Source organism: Peromyscus leucopus, chromosome 15 (assembly GCF_004664715.2).
Source record: "Peromyscus leucopus breed LL Stock chromosome 15, UCI_PerLeu_2.1, whole genome shotgun sequence".
Classification (NCBI taxonomy): domain Eukaryota; kingdom Metazoa; phylum Chordata; class Mammalia; order Rodentia; family Cricetidae; genus Peromyscus; species Peromyscus leucopus.
In genome coordinates this window covers 61,244,050-61,269,777 of record NC_051076.1, presented here as the reverse complement: position 1 = coordinate 61,269,777, position 25,728 = coordinate 61,244,050, and the positions used below count along the sequence as shown (strand labels likewise).

At 47.8% G+C, this 25,728-nt stretch overlaps 1 protein-coding gene and 1 pseudogene across 1 annotated transcript in view; one reads left to right on the top strand and one right to left on the bottom strand.

The window, feature by feature from the left end:
• The window catches only part of Tmem163 (transmembrane protein 163), a 178,327-nt gene that overhangs the window by 33,321 nt on the left and 119,278 nt on the right, over positions 1-25,728 (bottom strand). The window lies entirely within an intron of this gene.
• Positions 19,831-20,195, top strand: LOC114696952 (annotated as a pseudogene).

The following is a 25,728-nucleotide window of genomic DNA, read 5'->3' as shown; positions in this document are numbered from 1 at the left end:
ATCTGTTGAGTGGATATGACCAACTAACTAGTTAGCTAACCAAACCAATAACTAACCATTACTAGTTTACCCACCTGGGAGTTTCTTACCATGGAGTCTGAGGCAGCATTGTTTACTTTCCAATGGGTCTGAGCAGAGGAGGGGGACTCCTAATCTTCATTCCTGTACCCTCAAACTAGCCACATCGTAAAGCAGCTATACAGTATAATGGAAACTCACAAGAAGTTTGCCAAAATCGGACCTTGTAAACTATGGCCTACCTTGTGTGGACACTATCAGTATAGCACAAGAACATGCTCTGATTTTTACTAAAATCTCCTTTTCCTCTTCTTTTCAGTGTGCTGCAGACTTGAAAATCATAGCCCCTGCTTCCCAAAACTGTGTTAGGTCCTGTGTGTCAGAGCCCTGCTGCTTCTGCAGCCCAAAGCAGCTATGAATAGCTCAGGCTGCAATGCTATTTTTTAACATGGTATTAATAATATATTGTGTTTACACAGCAGCTCTCTCCTCAGGCACTCAGAGTTCTGCACATCAGCTCCCAGATCCCCTGGAGGGCTCCTCACATCCAGGTGTTTGTTTTTGTGCAGTTTATGAATGGGGAGGGTGATGTGTGTTTCATTAACACAAGGAGACAAAGTCGGAGAGAACAGGGGTAGGAGACTTGGCTCAAGGTCATGCAGGGCATTGAGCTCTACCCAGAAAGAGAGCCTGAGGGGTCGGGGAGAGGTTCACAAGCATGAGGAGCTGAGTTTGGATCTCCAGCACCCATAAAAAGAAAGACAGGTTGATCCCTGGGTCACATTGGCCAACCACATATCTGAATCAGTGGGCTCTGTAGTCAGTGAAAGATCATGTCTCAAAAACCAAGTGTACAGGGGCTGGAGAGCTTGCTCCACTGTTGGGAAGACTGCTCTTCCAGAGTACCTGAGTTTGGCTCTAAGAACCTGTTCAGAGCCAACAGTAGCAGCTCCAGCACCAAAGACTCCAATACCCTCTCCTGACCTCTGAGGGCACCTGCATACATGTGGTATATACACACAGAGACACACATATACACATAGATTTTTTTTAAAAAAAAAAATTTAAACATTAAAACAAACATAAATAAAACCAAGTAGAAAGAAGTTGAGGAAGACATCCGATGTCAACATCTGGCCTCCACATGTGTAATTACATACACATGTACATACACAAACCACACACACACAAACCACAAGAAATAGAACCTGATTCAACTAATGACCTCCCAGTGGCTGGTTCATTCAGCAACAACTCTGGGCATTATGGCACGTGACCACCATGTCACATGACCACCACCACTCTAGTCTGTCCAGGACATCACATTCCACTATCACTCTCCAGAACACCTCAAAGATTTGGGTCAGAAGCAAACAGAGAAAATGTGGTTACTTCTCCATCAGCACTAAGTGAACTACTTCTAGGTCTGATAGGCAGGGGGATTTGGCTCACTCCACACACCCGCCTTCTCCTGCACAGGCAGGCCTAGCCGGGTAAAAGGAGTCCTGAGGAGCCAGGGCTCCAGGAAGAATGAATACACACTGCTTTTCTCTCCTGCCTAAACGCTGCGCAGCTTCCTGAGTCAGAAAACACAAATGGCCCGCCACCCCCTCAATAAAGAAAACGGCCCACAACCCTTCCAGACAATCCTTAACTGATGGTTCAAAACTGAGTTGAGGTTCCCATGGGACGTGTGTGTGTGCGTGTGTGTGTGTGTGTGTGTGTGTGTGTGTGTTGGGGCGGGGGGTGGCGCACACATGGTGGGAATCCATGTCACCATCACCTAAGAACTTGCTAGAAGGAAATTCTGAGTGAATCTACCACAGACCTGTTCCTGGGCTTTGCTGAGAACATACCCAGCCGCTTGCTGGGAACACAGCAAAGAGCAGGCCAGCTCTCCCTTTCTCGTGGCAGCTCTCTGTGGCTATATGTACTAATCCACTACTAAATGCCAGGCCATGGCTGAGAAGAAGTATTTACTTACTGCGGCTCCACCTTATGCCAAGAAACCTGCTGAGCACTAGAGTGTGACACGTGAGTCCCAGGCCCTTCGTCAAGAAGTGGGAAACGGAAGCATTTAAATCACACAGAACATTTCAGTGACGCTGAGCCAGTCAAAAGGAGCTCAATTAGGAGCCCACGGGGGCCGAGGAGGTGGCTCCGTGGGGGAAGCATTTCCCACCACATAGGCACGGGGACCTGAGTGTGGGTCCTGGGCACCCACATAAAAGTCAGGTGGGGAAGAGTGAGTCTGTGACTCCAGCACCATGGCGGGGTGGGGTGAGGTCGGATGAAGTCCTGGACTCAGTGGCCAGCTAGCCCAGCCAATCAAGGAGAGACCCTGTTTCAAAGAACACGGTAAAAGTAAGGGGACATTGAATGCTGACCTCTGGCCTCCACACAAACATACACATGAACACATGTGTACCCATGCTCATGTATATACACACACAAACAGGTGCCTACAACACTCACACATACACACACAATTTCGATTATAAAGAAGAGCCACGTTGTATCCTGGAAAAGGCAGTTTGGGGACTCTTCAGAATTTCTTCATTCATCTTGTTAACACCACATGCCCACTTCGTGTCAGGGACCATTCTCGGGAACAAGAAGTACAGATATTTGGGGGAAGAACCTTCCAGGCGGACGGAAGACAGGACATTAAGATGGAAGTCTTCCTGACATAATGGGGATACAGCAAGTCTATGAGAAGAGAGGGGGAGGAGGGAGGGGGATTAAAAGCCTAAAGGGAGAGGCGGGGCGGGGGGGGGGTGGACTCTTAGAGTTCTCTGAGCCATGTAGGGTACAGAATCTACAGGATGGGAAGGTACAGGGGGCTGGGGCTTGGAAGTGACAGGCTGTGGCCTGTTTTAGCAGGACTGTGTTCTCTCTCGGCAAAGCAAAAACAAGGAGAGACGCTAGGAGACTGATACAAACCCCGGGCCAGGCGAGGGTGGGACCGAACAGGTTGGCATCAGATGGTAAAGCTTGAGGAGTGAGTCTGGAGACGTTCGGACTTGGGAGCTGCTCTGAAGGCGTGGGGGACAGGTTCTGTTAAGTGTGGTCCAAGACTAACGGGAGTCAAGAATGATGCCAGACTTCAGATCCTGGGAAAGGGACCGACAGAGCAGTTCTTCCCTGAGATGGAGACCTCAGAAGAGTGGGTGTTGGTGGGGGAGGACCCGAAGGTCGGACACACTAAGTTAGAGACTTCTCTCAGACATCCAGGTAGAGATATTTAGTTGTATTTTTATTTTGAGACAGGGTCGTGTGTAGACTAAGCTGGCCCTGAATTCCTGATGTAACTGAGAATGACCTTGAACTTCCGATCCTCCTGCCTCCACCTCCCAAATGTTGGGATGAGAAGTGTGTACCACCATCCCTGATTTATGTGATTCTAGGGGTAGAATCCAGGACTTCACGCATACTGTGAAAGTACTCCACCAACTGAGCCCCATTTTGAGAAGGGCAGGTAGAGGCAGGAGCTTAGACTTAGATTGTCTAGGCAGTATCCCTGGTGATATCCTCAGGGAGTCACCAGCACACAGACAGAGTTTTGAGTCTTGGACACAGATGTGACTGTTTTTCTATTTTTCAGGAAATGATAGATGTCCAGAGGTAAGGGTCCATGCTGGGTCCTAGCTGAGAAGCTGGGTAGAGACGTGGATGAGAATCACCCAGGAGCAGCCGTCTGTGCCGAGATGAGCTGTACAAACTCTCTTCTGAAGCCACGGGGAGCCTTGCTGCTTTGAACATGATGGAGTGAGACAATTAGGTCTGCATCTTCAAGAACTCAGTAGGCAGTGATTGCCATGAGCCTAGCTGGGCCTAACCTGCCTCATCCGTCACTCCACGGCAATGGGCCACATACCCTCTCCCGTGGTGCGGTGTTCCAGAGACAAAGAGTGCTGGTTGGTATGTCCACCCTGAACCAAGGCACCTGGTCCGTGCCGGGCTGATCAACCTCCTTCTATAGATTTTTTTTTTTTTTTTTTTTTTTTTGAGACTGGTTCTCCTGTAAGGCTGGCCTCAAAGTTAAAATGTAGCTAAGGGTGACCTGAATTTCTGGCCTTCCTGATTCCAGGATGACACATGTACACCCCCATTCCTGGTTTATGTGATGCTGGGGATGGAACTCAGGGCTCTGTGCACACTGAACAAGCACTGGATCAGGTGAGCTGCACCCCCAGGCTCTCTCTCTATAGACTTTAAGCCAAAATGAAAGCCAGCAAAGACTGCTGGAGATGATTCATCCCAGAATGGGGATGGCTGGAGGGCTGAGCTGGGTGGGGACTGTCCACCAGATTGATTAACCAGTGTCCCCGGGGGAAGTCAGGCTTCCCACACACCCCGGCTGACTTTCCCCCAGATGAAATGCTCCCTCAGAATCCGTCAGAAGCTGCATGGCCTTGGGAGCTAGGCAGCACACTTCCAGAGAATTCTGCTGCCCAAAGGTGAATCACCGGCTGCTGGGGGGGGGGGGAAGGGCGGGAGAATGAGGTGCTGCCTCCCGTAGCGGAGGGACAGGGCAGTGTTATAGGAGAGCATGTGGGAGAGCGAGAGAGATCATGTGATCGGACAGTAACACCTGTCACAGCAGTACGGCGGTCCGTGAGTCTGCTGACTGCTAACTAGCTGGGCCAGACCTTTGCACCTGGAGATGGACTGCACAGTTCCTGCTCAAAACTGGCTGATGATGGAGAAAGGGAGCAGGCTGACATCATAAGCAAGGGGCGGATTCCCAGCAGGCCTGTGGGCAACTGTACCATCACTCACATTCGCTCACACTCAGCCACTTGTCCCATTTGCAAGGCAACGCCATTTGCAGGGGCTCTGAGTGGAGGGCGCGCACAAGGGACGGATGTCCTTGTGACTCGCTTGCGTTCTCTGCCAGCTCTGAGTGGTGCTGACACTAACTCAAGCTGAAGCTAGGAGTGTACGGCTGGTTTGGCCTCTTCACTGTCTGGTGCTCCTCAGAATCCCACCTGCCTTGCAAACCTCAGGGCCTGAGCTGGAACCCCAGAACCGGTGCTTTAAAACAAGCTGGCTGCAGTGATACTCATTTGAAGTCTCAGTGCTGGGAGACAGAGAGAGGTGGATTCCTGGGCTCACTGGCCAGCCAGCCTAGCTGACCCAATCAGCTCCAGGTTCAGTGTGAGACTTTGTCTCAGAAAACAAGGTCCCGTGGGGCTGGGGAGTTGCCTCAGCTGAGTGCTTGCTGTACAAGTCTAAGGAGCTGAGTATGTATCCCCAGAACCCTCATAAAAGCTGGGTGGCTGTGGTGGCCATCTCTAATTCCAACCTCGGAAGGCAGAGACAGGGGATCCTAGAGCAACCTGGCCAGGGAGCCTGGGTATGTCAGCAAGCTTTGGGTTTGACAGCGAGACCTTGTCTTGATGGATAAATCAAGAGAGTGTTGAGGATGATTCCTGACACCAACCTGGGGCCTCCACATGCACATACACACGCACAGCCTCCCACACATGTGCCCCCACACACATGCACGCATACACGTGTATACCACATTACATACAAATGGAAAAAGGGAAAAAAAGTGAGGTAGATGATGGAAGAAGACACTGACCTCTGACCTACACACAGACACAGACACACACGCGCACGCATACCCCCCCACCTACCCCCAAACACACAAGCCCAGCTCAGCACTCAGTATACATGCTTCCTAGTATGACTTGGTGAGTGGAATTAATGGCTTTGCTTCACACACTCACACACACACACACACACACACACACACACACACACGTACACACACACCCTCCAGCATCACTGAAGTAACCCTTTCTCCAACATTCCCAAGCTCCTTGACTATAGCAGTTAAAGTAATTAGCTTAAATCATTTGTTTGCTTTGAGGCACCTCTGGGAGTCTACCCCTAAACAAAAAGCTTCTTACAGAAGAGTGTTCACAGAACCCTTCCTTAGATCTAGACACAAGGACTTTCAATGTTCCACAAAAGAGGAGTTTAAGTGACCAAGTTCCATCAGTGCAGTTGGGCGATTCAGTTTGTGTTTGTTTTGAAGTTGATCTGACAGAACAGAGTGGAATTTCGGTCACCAGAGAGAGGAGGGGTGGGGTCGGGGTGAGAGGGAACGTGAAGAACTCCGGCAAGGGGATTCAGAACACAGAGATGACTTCCGGGCTACAGAACCATCGCTTCAGGTATTCCACATCTCAAATAACTAGGAGAGTGTCTCATTCCAATGCACAAAAATGATTTGCACAAATTGACTGTGACCCGGAATCAGTCATTAAACATTGTGAATATGTATTCAGTTATCATAAAATAAGATCAATAAAAAGATACAAATAAAAGGTTTATGTCCATAGATAACAAAACAGAGTCTAAATGATAAAATATGATTATATCATATACTTGGGAGGATGAAGCAAGATCTGAGTTCAAAGGTCAGCCTGGGCAACATAACAAAACTCTGCCTCGAAAGATTAAACAAAACAGTAGGCCATAAAATTGTACATATTTATAACTAGAAAGACAGACAGATGATAGATAAGAAATATGTAAAAATAAATCTAAATTCAGGGAGAAGTTTCTGGAAAGAAATATACTATTGAGTAATAATGCTGTGAGGATCAGCTTTGTTCCCTTCTATTGCTCTACAGGAAAGAAAATTCTAGAAATACCTTCTGTTGGTATAGTACTTTTGTTTTGGTTTATTTGTTTGTTTGGTATAAAGCCTCACACTGTAACCCAGGCTGGCCTGGAACTCACAGTGTAGTCCAGGCTAGCCTTAAACTTAAGGCAACCCAGCTGCCTCAACCTCCTGAGTGTTGGTATTGCAGGCAAGAGCCAGCACACTCAACTGGCTCCTCCCTTTAACGTTTGCCTTTAAATATCCTCCCAGTGATGTGCAAAAGTTGCTCATTCACGTTTCTAAACTATAAAACATTGTATTTGATAACATGTTTGTATGCATGCGTGCATGGGTATCCATTTGCATGTAAAACCAGAGTTTGATCTCAATGTCTTCCTTAATAATTCTCTTCCTTAATTTTTGAGACAAGGCCTCTCACTGAACCTAGAGTTCACTGATTTGTCTAGTGGTCCAGCTGGCCCCTGAGTCCACGTGATCCACTTGTCTCCTCCCCCTCCCCTGGGATTCACATGCATGCTGCCACACATTTTTTTTTTTTACATTGGTCCTGGGGGAGATCAAACCCAAGTCCTCATGTTTGCAGAGGCCATAAGAGGTCATCAGATATCTCCTGAGGCTAGAGTATTGCTAAAGACAGTAAGCTGGGCAAGAATCAAGAGCCCTGGGTTCCAGATTGATCTGCGTCATCCACACTGAGGTTGCAGAGCAAACTATGGCTTCCCTCCTGCTAAAAATGAGCGGCGTTGACTTCACTCTCAAAAATCTTGAAGCTGAAATTCTAGTCTGGATGTGGCAATGGGATTTCTGGCTCATTAACAGTTTTTATTTTAAGTCAACAGGTTTGAGGTACAGATTTGTTTGTACAACCAAAATGCAAGAACTGAACAGTAGGTATTATTTACTCACTGGCAAGCTAGGAAAAACATGAGTTTCCCAATGAGCCATCCACAAACTGCAGGGTCTCTTCCACGTAATTGACAAGAGAGCTCTTGGCTGGGGGTCAGGTGCCCCGGGGTCCGTGGCCAGCTCTTGTTTATTTCTGTACCTTCTTTGTAACCTGCATACTCTACTCTTCAAAAAGAGCTGGTAGTTCTCAACAGGACAGGAAAGAAACAGATAATGAGAACATTTAAGAAAAAACATTGTGCTGGGCAGTGGTGGCACACATCTTTAATCCCGCACTCGGGAGGCAGAGGCAGGTGAATCTCTGTGAGTTTGAGGCCAGCCTGGTCTATAGAGTGAGTTCCAGGACAGGCTCCAAAGCTACACCAAGAAACCCTGTCTTTAAAAACCAAAACCAAACAAACAAAAAGAAGAAATGTTATGCGTTCCTTAAATTGAGAAGCTGGTTTGGGGTGTGTGTGTGTGTGTGTGTGTGTAGAGGTCAGAGGAGCCTCAAACATTGTTCTGTTGATTTTTATAAAGGGTCTCTCACTAGCCTGGAGATAACCAAGTAGGCTAGACTGGGTCCTCGAGAGGCCCAGGAACGCCCTTTGTCCCTGCCTCCTCGGTGCTGGGATTGCAAGCACTCACTATCACGACAGGCTTTTTATGTTCTAGAGATTGAACTCAGGTCCTATGTCTGCAAGACAAGCACTTTACCAACTGAGGCACCCTCCCTCCTTCACGGGACGCTGGCTGTCTACGCAGAGTTATTTTAAGTTATTCGGAATACCAATACACTGGAGCCTCACAGCATTGTAACCTGGAGAAAAGTGTGTTCATAATTAACACAAAAGCCTTCACCTCATGGGGCTACTTCCTAAAAGTTCTGGAACTTAAAGTTACATTGAAATACATGATTAGAGTCACAAAATCCTAAGGCTCCCCTTAAAAATGCAGTTCTGGGGCTGGGGAGACGGCTCCATCAGTGAGATGTGTGCTGCTCAAGCATGAAGACATGAGTTCAAGACCTAGCACCCACAGAAAAGGCAGGTACAGTGGCTCACAACTGTGACCCTCCCATGGAGGAGGTAGCACTGGGATCCCTGGGGCTCACTAGCCAGCCATCCTAGCTGAATCATGAGCTCCTGGCCACTGAGAGACCATGTCTCCTAAAAAGAAGATGTGGGCAGGAGAGATGCCTCAGTGGTTAAGAGTGAGTCTCCCATTCCCAGTATCCACGTCACGCAGCTCACAACCACCTGTAGTTCTAGTTCCAGGGGACTCAATGCTCTCTTCTGGCCTCTGTTGCTAACAGCACTCATGTGCACATAGCCCTGCATACACACACACACACACACACACACACACACACACACACACACGCATGCACACACACATACGCATGCACAGGCACACAAAATTTATATGCGATATAGTCATACAGTCCTTATGTTTGCAAATATAGAATTAACATCCCCCAAAGGATTCTGTTGTTAAAGTTTTAATTAAAGATGTAGGTGTCTCTATTAGGGGGAATCCTCCCCCTAATTTCAATGGACTCTATCACAGTGATGTAATTTCTAAGCGTGAAGGAATCTTAGGCTCCAGTGAGCTGCTTTCTTGCTGTAAAAGCAGGAAGGAGCCACTGAGAGCCCAGACTCAGGAAACCTGAGTTTTCTAGTCACTTTGCCTCAGGAAAGCTGTATAACTCCTCTTTTCCCAGTTCCGTCATCTGTGGGCTGGGGTCAGCTATTTGACTGTGATAAGTGAATTCAGGATCTGAATTCACTTATCACAGTTTAAAAGTCAGTGATAAGCTAGGAGATGGCTCAGCTCACAGAGTGCCTGCTTTTCAAGTATGAGAAAGACCTGAGGTCGAGCCTCAGAACCCACATTAAAAAGCCAGGTGTGGCAGTACCCACTTGAAATCCCAGCACTGGGAAGAGGGAGACTCGGGGATCCTGGGGCTTGCTGTCCAGCTAGCCTAGCGAAGTCACTGAGCTTCCGGCCAGTGAGAGACCCTGACGCAAAAACAAAGGTGGACAGCTCCTGAGGAACCACACCTGAGCTGACTGCTGGCTTCTTTATACACAGCTGCATGCACACAGAGAGACAGAAGAAGACTCAGCCAATCAGAGAGAACCCACTCCCCTTTATCTGTTCCTGGGTAACTCCTAAAAGAAGAAACTCTACCAGTTAGTTGAAAATAATAAAAATGGTCATAATAAGAAGCAATTGACAGCGATAAGAACGATTATTGTAAATACTTTGGGTGCTAACATTAGCTATGTTTCCAATACTTACAGACCTTGTGTGTGCATGGAAGGACATTTACCCCTACACAAAATGTCACAGCCAGGGCACATGCGTGGAGTCCACTGTGCCTGTGTTGTGTTGGGGTCACAGATCTGACACTCACTGCCCTTCATCCTTTGTTTTGCCAACAAAATACACAGCCTTGTAGAGACACACCACTAGCCCCAGGAGCCAAATGATTGCGGGTGCAATAAAAAGCGAAGGCTCCTATAACTCCCCCATAATTATTCTATCAGCTCATCCAAGGCTCATCTCAACTGCCCCATTTTGCTCTAATCTGTCTGCCCACTGCTTCTGAATTACTATGCTGTTTGCTTTTCTCAAACAAGAGGGGAGAAGATCAAATCCCATGCATGCTGGAAGAAAGGGAAGTGCGGATGGATGTCTTACAGCAGCCCCACAGGCAGGCAGGCCTGTCCCCTCCCTAAGTACCAGCCTGCTGGCCTTCTGACAGATGGGGAGGGCTGACCCCGCCCCTCACAGTGCTTGTTTAATGAGGCAGTGGGTAATCACAGCTCCACATTCAATCTGCCCTATTAAAGCCGAAGGTAGTTAAGCGCATGATAGAATGAGGGTCTTGTGTTTAAGACTGCTGCCTGTGTACACAGGGCTTTTATTAACCATTAACACGCTTTGTGTATGTGTGTGTGTGTGGGGGGGGAGGCTCCGGATTCAAAACCGTGAAAGAGATATGCCATTTACAACCATCGCTGATTTAATGGCTTGTAGCTGGGTGAGGAGGCGGGGCCGAGTGTGTGTGAATGTCACCAAACATCAATTAGGGAATTAGCCACAAGCTTGTTAAAAGGCTTTGGCCCGTCCTTAACAGGAAAAGGCTGGGACATGGTGCTCAGATTTGTAATAATTCAAGGCTGACAGACAGTGGGGGGCAGGCCATTTCCAAGTTTCTGGAATTTGTTTTGCTGTTTTCTTGGTGTTATTGTTGTTGTTTTGTAGTGCTTGGCAACGAAACCCACACCAGCCCTGCACCTCCTAGCTACAGCCCCCCAAATTTCACTTTCATTTAGGAATATTTGTTTATATGTATACATGTATACATATGTGTGTGTATTGGTATATAGATGTGCACGTATATGTTTTTATATGGGTATATTTGTGTGTATTTATATATGTGTATGTGAATGTTATATGTGTGTATATAATCATGTGTGTTCATATGTGTGTTAATGTGTGTACATGTGTGCCTGTACATATATTACATCTTTGTTTACAGGTATGTGTGCATAAGTATGAATATACTTTTGTGTACATGCATATGTGTATATGTGCATAAATGTTCAGTGTATACATTGATGTATACTATTAATGATGTCTTTCTAGACCCATCTCCGAGAAAACAAGGAAAAGCCTTCTCTTCTCAGCTTCTCGGCCTTCTTCAGCTCCTGAACATCTTTCTTGGCTTCATGAAAGACAACTGCTCTTAATTAATTAATTAATTAATTAATTTTAAGGCACATCAATGACTTCCACAGTAGAGAACATTATCAACTCTTTCTGAGACTTCATGCTTAGGACCAGAGCTGGTGGCAGGTCCCTAACTTCAACCTCTGCTCCAGTAAGCAGCACTTCCTGGTGCAATGTCATATGCTTAGGTGACAGCAGATGACAGGAGTTGGTGCCTCCTCTGTAAAGTCTGGGATACATCCATTTAAAGAAAGATGAGCACGTATTTCCACCACACGCTGCTGGTGAGTTCTCACCGTCAACTTGACACAACCTAGAGTCAGTCACGTGGGAAGAGTGCTCCAGAAGGGACGGTCTGTGGGAAGAGTGCTCCAGAAGGGACGGTCTAGATCAGGTCAGCCTCTGGGCATGTCTGTTGGGGGCTGGTCTTAGGGAAGACCAAGACTGAAAGTGAGTGGCCCCATTGCCCAGCTTCGGGCCCTGGACTGTCTAAGAACAGGAAAAGCTAGCTGAATGACTAGCATGTGTGTGTATCTATTTCTCTCTGCTTTTGACTATGGATGCCAGGTGAACAGCTACTTCAAGCTCCTGCCCTTGTGACTTCCTTACAATGGTGGGCTCTCACCTGGAATTATGAGTTAAAATAAACCCTTTCTCTCCTCAGTTGCTTTTTGTCAGCTATTTTATCATAGCAACATAGAACACACACACACACACACACACACACACACACACACACACACACACACACGTGCTGTAAGAACGCTGAACTGAATGAAGCACCTGCCACTTTAACAGTAGCTGGATCCCAAGGACATCTTGCCAAACACTGAACCATCATCCAAGTTAGTGTAAAGAACACCAGCTGCCTGAAAGAGCAGGAAATATTCTAGCAATACATCTTGAGATTTCTGAGTAGACCATGGAGATGAGAATCTGTGAAAAGGCTTGCTTCAGACGGTTTGGACAGCTACTCTTCACATTACACATATTCAGAACGAGGAAAATCTCACCCAGCTTCACCATGAACAAATGGGGTTGGCAGAATTTCATTGTCTTTTTCCACAGCTCCCCCAACCCAGTAAGTCAAGACATTGCCTAGAGTGCTCTGTTTTAATTTTAATGCATTTGACAAGTTTCTTGTGTGTGTGTGTATGTGTGTGTGCATGTGTGTGTATGTGTGTACATGTGTGTATGTATGTGTGTGTATGTGTGTGTGCATGTGTGTGTGTGTGCATGTGTGTACGTGTGTGTATGTATGTGTGTGTATGTGTGTGTGCATGTGTGTATGTGTGTGCATGTGTGTACGTGTGTGTACGTGTGTGTGTGTGTGTGTGTGTGAAGGGAGGATACATTCACATGAATGTGCACATGTGCAAGTTTGTGTACTCACATGTGGAGGGCAGAATAGAATATGGGATATCTTCCTCTATTACTCTCTGCCTTGAAGAAGAGTCTCTCACTGAACCAGAATCTTGTTTAATTTCAGCTTCTCTGCCTCCCAGTGTTGGTGTTCTAGGGACACATGGCCACACCCAGCTTTTCATGGGGATGCTGGGATTCAAACTTGGGTCCTCATGCTTACCCATAAGTCCTCTTACCCCGTGAACCATCACAGCATGCCAGCCCCATCAGAACATGTCAACACAGAAGGGAGTATGACCGTGCGGTTAGGTGAACTAAACTCTGGTTCGATAAACTCTGCAGAAAATCTTCATTAGTCAAGCAATCAATTTGGGCTGAGGTCTCTGGGGTTACGTCTTTAAAAGCCATTTTAGTTTTAATGATAACATTTTGCCTCTTTAAGTGAAATACTTGATGTTGGCCATAATCTCCTCAGAGGATAGTTTAGTGATACATAAAATAATTCTGAACAGAGAGTCCATTTAAAGGAATTTTGTTTCTGAGAAAATAGACAGATAGATGCAAGGCTGTGCGAGAATCTCAGATACTGTGTGACAGGAAAAACATACATGCTGTGTAACAGGAAAAAACCACATAGAGTTTTGGTTTGGTTTGGTTTTGAGACAGGGTCTCATGTAGCCTATTGTCTTAATTAGGGTTTTCATTGCTGTGAAGAGACACAATGACCACGGCAACTCTTAAAAAAAAAAAAAAAAACCATTTGATTGGGGTGGCTCGCTTACAGTTTCAGAGGTTCAGTCCATTATCATCATGATGGGGAACATGGCAGCATGCAGGCAGACATGGTGCTGGAGAAGTGGCTGACAGTTCTACATCTTGCAGGCAATCAGTTGCCTTCAAGGAAGTCACACTGAGGGAAGCTTGAACAAAAGAGACCTCAAAGCCCACCCCCACAGTGGCACACTTCCTCTAACAAGGCCACATCGCCTAATAGTGACACTCCCTTTGGGGGCCATTTTCTTTCAAACCACCACATCTATGTTGGTCTGAAACTCACTACATAATCAAAGATGAACTGAATGAATTTTCCTCTGTTAACCTCCTACAGGCTGGGATCAGGGGCCTGTTTCTGTGATACTGGGGACTGAACCCAGGGCCTGGTGCTTATAGACAAGCGCTCTACCAACTGAGCTGTGTCATCGGACCACACAGTGTTAACTGAAAGAGGAGACGCTGCATCCGGAAGACACAACATTCGTGGCCACTTAGAGTCCACCAAGAGTTTTTAAATCACAAAGAATCCTCATTCTAGAAAAGTCCATGGAGAGAGAGGCAGGATGTACAACAGACATATAGCATGGACCCAGTGTGGTAGCGTAGGAACCTGGGCACGTATGAAAGAGATGGAAAGAAAAAAATCCACCGTCATCATTTTCTGTGCATGGCAGGATAAAGGGTGATCTCTGTTTTCACACTGTGGTATGCTTCACTTTGTAAGTGAACACACACTAACTGGAAAACTAGGAAATCCCATGATATGTAGAACATACATACTTATACAAATGGTTTTCGGAGAGCTAGAAAAAGGAAAGTTACTTGCACTCAAGTGGGCACTGCTGGGTTGTTACCCAAGACTCCAATAGAAATGCAGGCGCATAAGTGACCCTGGGTGGTCACCAAGGCCACTTCCAACATGGCAGCCAATCCAGCCCTTCCCAAGAACCCTTAGGAATCCATGTCCCCATTTGTGGTAGGTAACACTGATTGTCAGCTTCTCAGTCCAGAATCACCTAGAAGACAAGGGTTTGGGAATGTCTGTGCAGATGTGTCGAGACCAGACAGACTGAGGTGGGCGGCATCATTCCATGTGCTGGGGTCTGAGCTGAAGATGAAGGAGAAAGTGACCACCAGTGCTTGTCTTCCTCTTTTCCCTGACTGGGAGGGAGGGCAATGTCGCCAGCTGCCTCAACTGCCACCGTGACTTCCCTGCCCTGACAGGCTGACTGTAGGGTCTAACTCTGAGCCAAAGTCAACACCTCCATCCTTAAGCTGCTGGTCAGCATTTTGCCATGGTAACAAGAAAAGTAATGGATTCGCCATTGGAGTCTCAGATCACCATCTGCCTCTCCCCCAGCTATTGCCCTTGCAGCTCAGCCTTGGAATGCCTCAGTTTCCCCAGCTGTCACCCATCTTCCATTGTGGATACTCTCAGATTTAGGCAGCTGACAGACAAACAAATAACCAACAAACCAACCAAACAAAAACCCACCTCGTGATTGCCCTCCCAGAATCCGATGGATCTCAGAGGAATTAAAAAAAGGCCTCCTTCAATCAACCTACCCAAACCATTCGTATTCTGCAGAAGAAAAAAGCCTGAATAACGCCTTTTAGGCTTTTTCATTAACTCACTAACAGATGCCTTCTGTAGAACTAAATCTAATAACCTGGCCTTCCCTCCAGGGTTGGGAGGAGAATAAATCAAAGTAATTATGTCTGGAAAGTCGCTAATGTGCAAATTTACTTTCCTCCACAATAAATTTCCCCAAGACACAAGCATGAGCACACACAAATGCACGTAGCATACATGTCCTTTCACGGCTTTTTAAAACACACACATAGATGCACACACACACACACACACACACACAGAGAGAGAGAGAGAGAGAGAGAGAGAGAGAGAGGGGCTATGTGTGGGTTTGTACACACAAGTGCAGGGTCTTCGGGGACCTGAAGAAGGCATTGGATCCCCTGCAGCTGGCGTTAAAGGAGTTGTGATTTGCACAATATGGATGCCGCAAACTGAACTCAGGTCCTTTGGAATAGCAACAAGCACCCTTACTTAATGACTGAGCTCTCTCTCCAGCCTGCTTCCTTTGAAACGGACCGGTCCAGTGTCATAAAACACAGAATCCAAGAGGAGAGCATTCACCCATCTTTCCACATTTCCTCAGTGATGTGCTGACTCTTCTGAGCTTTAGTGAACACTTTTTACTGTGAGCTTCCATCACAGTGTGGTTGTGATGTATAGAAGGGAGGGAAGGGATTCAAAGTCGTCCTACTTTGCCACAAAAGAGTGCCCTTTGCGGAGCCTTGGGATGTCGCTCGGCTAGCAGAGTGCCTACCTCACACGTGTCAAGTCCTGGGTCCACCCCCAGCGCCACACACACTCCACACCAGGTGCGGTAGGTACTGCACACCTGTCATCCCAGCACTCAAAGGGTAAAGGTCATCCTGGCCAGCCCGAGCTGCATGAAATCCTGCCAATTATTTTGATTAAATGCCATTTAAAATGTGTATGATGTTCTAACACCCTAGCCAATCTGGAAGAGCTCAGAAGGAAGTAGTACACAGAGGTTGGGTAAGAAAGGGGGGTGAACTTGGCTGGTTTCATAGCAAGGTTCAGCTGCTCCTATGTTCTCGGGGCTGGAGAAATGGATCAGCAGTAAAGAGCACTTGCTACTCTTCAAGAGAGCAGGGTTCAGTTCCCAGCACCTAGGTCAGGCAGCCCACACCTGCCTGTAACTCCAGCTAAAGAGGTTCTGACACCCTTTGGAGCCTCCAAAGGCATCCACATACATGTTGGCCTGTTCACGTAAATAAACATTTAAAAACCAAATAATCATGATCTGTGTCCCTGACATGCCCAAAGCCCCGTCTTTCTATGCTTGAGAGTCTGCAAGTAGAAAATGTTCATCTTGGCTAAATCTAGACCCTGCTGTTACAGTGGGGTGTACCATGAACAAAGAGACTCCTCCCCGAAGTCTGCTCCCTCTCCCACTTCCCCTGGTCATGTCCAGACAGCACATGACAAGCCTCAAATGCTGCGAGGTTCCCCATGAACCCTCCAGCCAGCCCGGTCGTGATGGACTGTTTCAAGGCAAGGACAACGCAGACTCTTGAGTCCTTTCTTTTTCTCCCCAAAGCTTTCAGCAGCCCAGTCTCCCCCGCAACCCTCCTTTGCTTTAATAGGATGTGATATTTGCAAATGTCAGTTCCATAATAGAGAAGTGTGTGCTTGATGCTGACCGTGCTCACCACGGCGGGCGGCGGCGGACGATCACCTCTCTGGGAAAGCGGAATGGCTGGTTCATGGCGAGCCAAGCAAGCCTGGCTTCGGGTAGCCTTTTGTTTGTGAGCCCTGTCCCTCGCTCAGTTACTCATGACATTAAGCAAAGCCACCAAACCCTCCCTGCAGCTGTGCCCACACGGCGAGGCGCGCCTGGGGACTGGGCCAGGCTGCACGTGCATATAAAATAGGTGAGCTTAGCATTTCCTACATATGCTCCTCGTTCCTGTGTGCATGGGGGGGGGGGTTCTGGCAGCATTTCTAGTCCCCCGCAGCCACTCCACAAACAATCAAGATGACAGATCGGTGGTGAATAACCACCCACCACGCCTGGGGACTGACAGGTCTCGGGTCTATTTCACACTGTGGCCCAACCAGCTTTCCCTCTTACCCAAAATGCAGGCTGGGCTGGGACACACTAAAGGACTTTGAAACTCATGGCATAACAGTCTCTGTGTGTGTTCATGTGTGTATGTGTGGGTGTATGTGGAAGCTATAGGACAATTCGGGTGTCCTTCCTCAGGCACCATATACCTTAGCTGTTTGTTTGTTTTAAGATTTTATATTTTAATTACACATATATGTGCCTGTGGGGGGGGGGGACTGTGCATGTGAGTGTAATGTGCCTGTGGAGGCCAGAAGAGGGTGTAGAATCCCCTGGGGCAGGAGTTACACAAGAATACCTTGTGAGCTGCCCAACGTGGGTACTGGGAATGGAATTTGGGTCCTCAAAAGGCCAGCATTTGTTCTAACCACAGGGCAACACCCCCTAGGCCTCACTTGGTTTAATTTTAGCTTTTCTGAGTCAAGGTTCTCACTGACCTAAACTTACCAGATAGGTTAGCTAGCCAGAGAGCCCCAGGGATCTGTCTCTAGCCACCTCCCCAATGCTGGGATTACAAGCACACACCAACACCCAGCAGCTTTTTCAAAGCAGGCTTTCAGGCTAGAATTCAGGTCCTTGTGTCTGTGTGGCAGGCAATTTATACCAGCTGATCTGTCTCTGCAGCCCTTGTCTCTTATTAAAGAAAAATAAGTCCTACATCTCAGAACCAGGATTAATACTCTAGCAATAAGAAGTGTCACTGCTTAAAATAACAAAAGCTGAAGCAATTCAGACCTCCTGATTGACTGTTAAATAGTGCTGATAGCCAAACTCTGACGTCACTAGAAAGAACAGCTTGGGGATCCAAGAAAGAGACTTGGAAAGTGTTTCTGGCTTTGAGTTGGGAGAAAGGCCGGTTTACAGGGTTTATGTAGAGAAAGGCCTAATTTTCATTCTCACACCTAGCTACACATGTGTGCAAACAGCATATATCTGTCTGCTCTATTTGACTTGCAAAGGGAAAGTGTTGGAAGCATGTTGCACCAAATGCTCCTGGTGATTGCCATTCACAGAGGAGGGTGGAAGAAAATAAGGGTGAGGGCACAGTACATGGGTAAAGGACACACTGACAGTGGCGGTGATCCATGTAGGAGGGTAATCCCCCTCCACCACTGTCCCCAAGGGATGGAAACCGGGCAGAGGATGGCGGCAAGCACCTTCCAACTGCTGAGCCCCCATTCCGCTGGCCGGCGTAGCGATTTTCTTTTCTTTTTTTTTTTAGTTTTGGAACTGTCCAAACTCACAGCAACGGCTAGCTGATGCCAGGCATCAAAAGGGCAGGCGCCATTGGAGCCAGCCTGTTAACTGGGGGTTCTTCAGCCAAGTCATTTGCTCAGCAAATTTTGAAAAAGAGAGCAGCGTTGTTTCCCTGGGTGTGACCGCGGGCCCATTACTTCCGGGAAGCCCACACGAGCATCTCGAGCCTCGAAGAACACCCATTCATTTCAGAACACTCGGCTTCCGTTCCCGACATGCCGCCGCCGCGGAGCATCCTGCTTCTCGACACATACGTTTGGAACTGGAGAGCGGTGTCTTTGGGCTGTGTGGCTGACTCAGTGGTGGAAGGGAAGCCTGTAGAAGTGAGCAGTGGCCCCCATCTGCTGCCACCTCTCCCTCTGAAGGAGCTGCCGGATGGCCCCGGGGAAGACAGCTGGGCCTGGGGAGCCTGTGCGGGGCTCCACCTGTGCAGCTATCCTATGGAAAATGTCAGAGGCTTCCCAAAGAGCGCCAGGCTGCGCCTTCTGTGGCAAGCATCCCAGTGGCCCTGGCAGCTGACAGCCGCGGGAAGCTGTCCTTCCTGTGGCCTTACAAGGTATGCAGGGCTGAGAACGGCTAAGACAGGCGTGAAATTCCCAGTGTGGCTGAGCCTTGCCAAGTCTCACATGGTATACCCGCCCCTCCCCAACAGCCTCTGCCATCAGCACATCCCGGCCTCCCTTGATATCCTTCTCTCATTTACAAACCGCGTGCACTTTGATGTTGCTTGTTTGTTTGCTTTTGATGCTGGGGATGGTACCCAGGGGCATAAGGCATAGGAAGCAACTGCTCTAAGGCTGAGCTCCATCCCAGTCTCTTGCCTCTTTGCCTATCATAGGAATTGACAGGGTACTACTGTTCTAGCTTCCTTTCTGTTGCTGTGGCAAAACTCTCACAGGGTTTATTTGACTTGCATGTCCAGCTCATAGCCCATTCCTGATGGATGCCAAAGCAAGACCTCAAGGCAGCAACCATGGGGGAACCCTGATGCCTAGCTCATTTTCTGGCTTTCTTACGTGTTCATGCTTACCTAGCCTTTTTATACAGGATCCCTGGCTTGATGAATGGTGCAGCAGCAGCGATCTGGGCCCTCCAACATCAATTAACAGTCAAGACAATCCCCCACGGACATGCCCACAGGCCAACCTGACCTAGGTGATTCCTCAGTTGAAGCTTCTCCTCTCTGATGACTCTAGATGTTAAGTTGATCATTAAGGCTTTTCTTTTCTGGGCCACACTGGGTGGATAACTTGTTTCTTAGGGGTCCATGAGATGGCCCAGTGGTTAAAAGCACTTGTTTGCAAGCCTGAAGTTCTGAGTTTAATCCCCAGAACTCACATGTGCTAGATAGTTTTATGTCAACTTGGTACAAACCACAATCATTTGGGGAAAGGGAATCTCAGTTGAGAATATGTCCACACCAAACTGGCCTGTGGGGCATTTTCTTGATTGATTGATAACTGATGTGGGAGAGCCCAGTTCACTGTGGGTGGTCCCACCTCTGGGCTGGTAGTTCTAGGAGACATAAGAAAACAGGATGGGCCCAGCTAGGCTCTGCAGACCCCAGGACTGCAAGATGGTGTTGCTCATGCCACTGAAGGAAAAGCTCATGGAAGATAAACTTGGAGAGCTTCCAAGCTGGATATTAATGTAGGATTTCACCCCAATGGCATCATGGGAGCCTTTCAGAGAGGTATCATCAGGTATGGAACAAGGACATCAACATGTCCAAGTACATCAACATGTGGAAAGGCAGCATCGAAGGCCTTCACATGATGCTGGCAGTCTGTGTGCTTTTCAGCAACTACATTTCTTACAAGTAACTCAAACATTAGCATGAAGTAAATACTGTGAAGAGGAGTCACTCTGGAGGGCAAAGCTTGCCTGAAGCATAAACATCTGCCCAGCTCCTATTCACAAAGAATTCAACTGTGGTTGAATCTTCATGTCTTGACTGAAAACTAAAAGGTGACTGGTTCATGTTAGAAAAGGAAGGAAGGAAGGAAGGAAGGAAGGAAGGAGGGAAGGAAAGAACCATGGCCTCTGCAACAGCTCCTGCTTCTAGTTCCTGCCTTAAGTTCCTACCCTGACTTCACTGGATGGATAAGAAACTTCAAACTGTAAGGTGAAATAAACCCTTTCTTCCTCATGTGGCTTTTGGTCATGGTGTTTTATCGCAGCATAAGAACCTTAACTAAGACACCACATGAAGGCAGAAGGAAAGAACCAACCCCCCGGGGTTGTCCTCTGACATCCACATCTATGCCATGGCACATGCCTGCCCCCTTCCATCATACACACAATAATAAATAAAAATAAGTTAAAAAATTGTCACTCAAGAACTGCTCAGTTGAATAGTAACTGAAAAAAAATCACACAAAGTTCTCATACTATTTCAGGTAAGTTTGTGATATTGTGATGGGCCACATTCCTAGCTCTCTTGGGCTGCACACCCCATGTGGGTTGGACATGCCTGGAAGGATCTAAAGAAGCATCTTCCTCCGTCACTTGTCCCCAGCCCCTCTCCTGGAGGCGTGGTCATCCTGCTACCCATCCTCTTCGTGTCCTTCCATATGTCTGAACAAGAGTGTACAAATGTAAAATCCATTGACAAAACAAGCTGGAAGAGACCACAGGCTCTTTCACACCATGCTCTCCCTGCTTACTGACACTGGAGTCTACCATGCCAGCGTACAAATGAGTGAGTGGTTCTTCTGAGTGGCTTCACAGACATCCCCTGGCTCCCAGCCAGACTCACCATCCTCTCTCTCATCCACAGTCTCATCTATTGGCCAGACTGGCTGGCCAGAGAACTCCCAACATCCATCTGCCTCTGCCTACCAGCAGCTCTGTGGTTACAGACCCATGAGACTGCCTGTGGCTTTTGACAGGGGGCGGGGTCCTGAAGCCATCCTTACACAGCGGCACTTTCCAGACTGAGCCATGTTCCCAGCCCTCAAACTCCCTCGTTCCACCACTCCGACTCCCTGGCTCTCTCCTTCATTCACCGATGACACGGAGACCCGTTTCGCTGTCTTCATCCCATCCTGCAATTCTGCCCTACCTCTTTTTAACTTTAGTCCCAAAGAGAGCATCCCAACAGCACCGGGTCAGATGCAAATCCCTGACTGCTGATCCTCACCCAACAGTCAGCCTAAATCTGTGCCAACAGATGAAACACCTAGAGAATCTGGTTCTTAACATTTCATACCAGCAACTGTTGACCCGATCAAGACGTCTAACCTACCTTGACTGTTCATTAAGCTTGCTGTGGCCGTTCACCCCTCCTAGACCAGTTTAGAGATCGTGACGACTTGTTCTGTCTACTTGAAACAACCTGGAGTCTTAATGAGGAATTGTCCAGATCATGTTGCTGCATGGGCACGTGCGTCTGTGAGGGACTGTCCTGATTGTGAAATGATGTGGGAAGTCCCAGAACACGGTGAAGGACCATTACCTAAGGGGAGGCTCTCCACTGTGGAAGAGCAGAGAAGATGGAGGGGGCTGGAGAGATGTCTCAGTAGTCACATGTGCTTACTGTTCTTAGCAGAGGACCCAGGTTCTGTTCCCAGCACTCACATGGCAGCTCACAACTGTCTGTTACTCCACTTTCAGAGGACCCGATGCCCTCTTAACGGTCTCTATGGGTTCCTGCCTGCATATGGTATGCATACATTCAGATATGCACACATACATACACATACAAATAAGTAAGTAATCTATTTGAAAAGAGTAGAAAAGGTGAGTGCACACACTCATTTCTCTCTGCTCTTGGCTGTGGGTGTGATGTGACCAGCTGGGTCAAGCTCCTCCACTGTGATGTCTCTAACACAAGAGACCACAACCTGGAATTGTCAGCCGAATGAACCCATTCTCGCCCCGCCCCGCCCCAACCCACCCCGTGTCACTGTTTATAAAGCATTTTATCACAGCAGCATAAAATGAGGACAGACACTCAAGTTCCTGAAGACTCTCTCCTTTACAAACAGACTCCCTGACTCTTCCTTCTCTCCTAGCACGTACTGCAGACCTCAATCTAAGTGAAACTCATGGCCTCCTGGGAGGGTTAACCTTGATGACTGAGGATCTGGAATCAAATAAGAAACACACCCCTGGGCAGGTCTGTGAGGGCATTTCTGGCGGGATTGATGGAGTGGGAAAGCCCCCTGCCAGAGGAAGCGGCCCCTACCAGCTGCAGCCCAGGTGGTCAAAGGTCCTGGCTGGCTGGCTTCGGCTCCTGCCATTGAGTGCATCTACCCATGGTCCGCTGCTACCACCGCCAGCCACCCTCCGCAGCCGACATCAGACTCTAGCTTCTTTAGTTTTCAAGTGTGGACTGAAGAGCAGCAACTAAACAATTTCTGGGTCTTTTAGCACAAGACTGGGCCATTAAAGATAAGACCCAGGGCCACCAAAATGCATCAGTGTTGAATTACAGAAACAAAACAAAACAACAAAAAAAATTTCAGCACACCCCCTTGAATGGCTGTGACCAAGAGTGAGCCCAAGTATGAATTCTTCATTTCTCTCTTGTGTCTTCTGTCTATAATCTGTGGCTCTGGCTTGTCTGTATTCTGTCTCTCATGTGTATGTCTAATCTGTCCCTACTGCCTCCATCCCTGACAAAGGCCTTTGCTCTGTATTTACTGAACAGCACAGGAAGAATCACATGGAGAAGAAATGAGTTACTTCATGGAAATCTTTAACAGAATTTTGTTGTTGTTGTTGTTGTTGTTGTTGAAATCTTTCTTTATGTCTACGTGTGAGTGTTTTGCTTGTATGTGTGTATATATGCACATGTACGTGCCTGGTGCCCTTGGAGATCGGAAGAGGGCGTCAAATCCCCTGGAACTGGAGTGGGTGCTGGGAATCCAACCCAGAGCAGAGGTGCTCTTAGCACTCCAGCCCCTTTAACAGGGTTTTACCAAGGGTTAAGTCACTGACTCTTGCTGTGGGGTGTTCTGTATGTCCTGTGGGAGCCCGTTCTCAGGTTCCTCGTGGCTTTACCCAGCAGGTCCACATAGAGGATGATTAGGACCACAGGCCTGAGTGCAGGTGTCTGAGATAGTCTGCACTTGGCTGTGCTATGGGATGGTCTGTATGTCAAGTTGCTCTGATTGGTCAATAAATAAAACACTGATTGGCCCGTGGCTAGGCAGGAAGTATAGGCGGGACTAACAGAGAGGAGAAATAAAAGAACAGGAAGGCAGAAGGAGTCACTGCCAGCCATCGCCATGACAAGCAGCATGTAAAGATGCCGGTAAGCCACGAGTCACGTGGCAAGGTCTAGATTTATGGAAATGGATTAATTTAAGCTGTAAGAACAGTTAGCAAGAAGCCTGCCACGGCCATACAGTTTGTAAGCAAAATAAGTCTCTGTGTTTACTTGGTTGGGTCTGAGCAGCTGTGGGACTGGTGTGTGACGAAGATTTGTCCTGACTGTGGGCCAGGCAGGAAAACTCTAGCTACAGATTCTAGCTGACTTCCACTGACCCTAAAGCACCCAGTAAATAAAACAGTACTTCAAAATGAGCTACCAGTTAGAGCCGTGTTATTTTCAATATTTATGGCAGATATTTGTTGTACAAGATTGCTTCCAACCTGTTCTCAGCAAATGAACATCATAACACAGACAGAAGATACACACACACACACACACACACACACACACACACACACACACAGTGCTTTGAGTCAGGGACATGGAAGAGTAGATAATTTAAGATTGAAGCTATGAATTATCTCGGGTAGTAAAAGTTGATTACATGGGAAATCCCAGGCAAGTGAGGTTGGCTCTTATGTCGTTCTCCTTATGGCAAGTTAAACAAACAGGCTGAGTACACAGCAGGCAATCAGGGCAAGTCTTCAGTGACCTCAAGGTGTATTCTTAACTTGGCTGTGAGGTCCAGCAAAAGTCCCCGTCTCTTTAGACGTAAGAGACATTTTCCTAAAAATGAAACCACTACCCTGGGCGTCCAGCTCCACAGACCAGGCGGCTGCTGTGTTCAGTCCCTCCAGCCTGCAGAGGGACACTGGTGGACTACCCAGCTCACACCATGTAAGCTAATGTAGTGAACATTCCGTCATATATGTCCGTTCTGTCAGTCCTGTCCTCTAGGAGGACTCTGCCTAGCATCTCCTCCCTCTACAAGTCTATTATTCATACAAATAGAGACTGATGGGGCTGCGTACATGGCTCAGCAGTAAGTACACACTGTTCCTGCAGCGTTGGGGTCCCAGCACCCACAATGAACTGCTCACAACTGCCTGAGTGTCCAGGTGTAAGGGCTCCAACACTCTCCTCACTTTGGTAGGCCTTGCGCTCACTCACGTGCAGTTCCTCGACACAGAAAACACGTGTACAATTTAAGATATTTAAAATAAACCTATTTGGAAATGAACCACTACAATTTGACCCTGTGCAGGAAGGAAGCCTGCACTGTACAGGGCCATCAATGCTCCGTAATGGAGGTGGGGAGGGTTCATGGGGCCTCGGCCCTCTTGGGGGATATATGTGCTAACTGGTGCTGGGGAGGGGCAGGAATTTTCTTTGGTGGTCTGTTAGTCACTTTCCCCATTGCAGGGACACAATCCATGACAAGGCACTTGAGGAAGGAAGGTTTCTTTTGGTCCACAGCGGGGTAGTACTGCCCATCATGGTAGGGAAGCCATAGTGGCAGAAGAGGAAGGCAGTTAGTTGGTGCTGTGTGTCCCACCCTACCGAAGCAGAGAGCAACAGACACTGGTTCTCAGCCTGCAGTCCAGATTATGGGATGGCGCTACCAACATTCTGGGTGGGAACGTCCCCTCTCAGTTAACCAGATCCATGCTCTCACTGACAGGTGAGAGGCCGTCTCTCTGGTGATGTGACAGCTTTTCCCGTTGACAGTACTCATCACGGTGGTTTAGTCACCGTAAGTTGGCCATGCTCCTGTCAGAAACCCCAACGGCTCACCAGCTCACACCACACCACATCTAGGAGTTATATAACGTGGTCGGAGTCATGGAAACAGAAGGTAAACTGGTGTGACTGGGGCCTGGGGAAGAAGAAATGGGAATATTTCACAGGTATCAACTGTCTCTCTTGTGGGGGGACTTACTTCTTACCCTTTGGGCTCAGACCAGTGCAGTTTTGCAGGATGACAAGGCTGGTTCACAACGGCATGAAAATGCTTAAGACCGCTGAACTATGCACACTTAAAAGTGTCCATTTGGGGGCTGGGGAGACGGCTCATTGGGTAAAATATGTGTTGCAGGTGCCTGAGAGGACAAGAGTTCAATCTGTAGAATGCTTTCTTTAAAAAGAAGATGAGGTGTGGTGGTACGTACTTGCAGTCCCAGAGCCGGGAGGCAGAGACAGGCAGATCC